Genomic DNA, 868 nt, shown 5'->3' with positions numbered 1-868 from the left:
TTAAAGCCTTCTGATTTCATTCTCACCTCTTGTTTTTTTTTTAAATAATAGTTTTATTGAAATATAATTAACATATCATAAAATTCACCCTTTTACGTTGTAAAACTCAGCGGCTTTTGGTGTATTCAGAATTGCAAAATTATCATCACAGTCTAATTTCAGAATATTTTCGTCCTTTCCATCCAAGTTAGAAGTCTCTTGTTTCCTACTCCCCATAGCGACTTCTTCCTGTATAGGTTTGCCTCGTCTAGGAATTTTTATCAGTTCAAAGCTGTGTTCTTTTTCCAAAGCTGTTTTCTGAGACATTAGGATAATTTTCAGTTTTCTCTCAAAGTTAGCTTAGAATAGTTTCATTCTTGCTTTACTATGAAAACAACACAACCATGGTCATTTCATGCTCATTTCATATTCTCTCTCTCTCTCTCTTTGTTTTCATCTTTCTTTTTTTGCTTATCTCAGTTAAACATCAAAATCATTATTTTCTTCATAAGTTCAGACATTTGCAACATCATATATAATCTCTATTTTTTCATGTAGCCCTATTAAATGCATCAGGAGGCAATATAAGATTGTGGTTAAGACTGTAATGTTTGGAGTCAGACAGACCTTTGTTATTATCAAAACTGCTGTCAAGTAATCTGAACTGCTGAGTTTGTGATCATGAGGTGAGTTGTTACTTCAGCTTCCTCATATATAGTGGGAATTACAATATTACCCAATTCCTAGGGTTGTTATAAAGGTTAAATAACTGTGTGAATGAAAAACACATGGGGCAATGCCTGGCATATATTAAATGCTTATTCTGTGTGACTTGATTCAATAATAAGAACATTGAAGATACTGATACACAGAGCTAAACTCTGAGTTT

At 32.6% G+C, this 868-nt stretch overlaps 1 non-coding gene across 1 annotated transcript; it reads right to left on the bottom strand.

The window, feature by feature from the left end:
• Positions 1–447: 447 nt before the first annotated feature.
• On the bottom strand, positions 448–521 carry LOC127485061 (small nucleolar RNA SNORD72). The gene has a single exon (XR_007912260.1). It is a non-coding gene; the product is annotated as a small nucleolar RNA SNORD72 (small nucleolar RNA).
• Positions 522–868: the final 347 nt, after the last annotated feature.

Source organism: Oryctolagus cuniculus, chromosome X (assembly GCF_051225735.1).
Source record: "Oryctolagus cuniculus isolate XC-2025 breed Fujian yellow rabbit chromosome X, ASM5122573v1, whole genome shotgun sequence".
Taxonomy (NCBI): domain Eukaryota; kingdom Metazoa; phylum Chordata; class Mammalia; order Lagomorpha; family Leporidae; genus Oryctolagus; species Oryctolagus cuniculus.
This window is presented reverse-complemented; position numbering and strand designations above follow the sequence as displayed.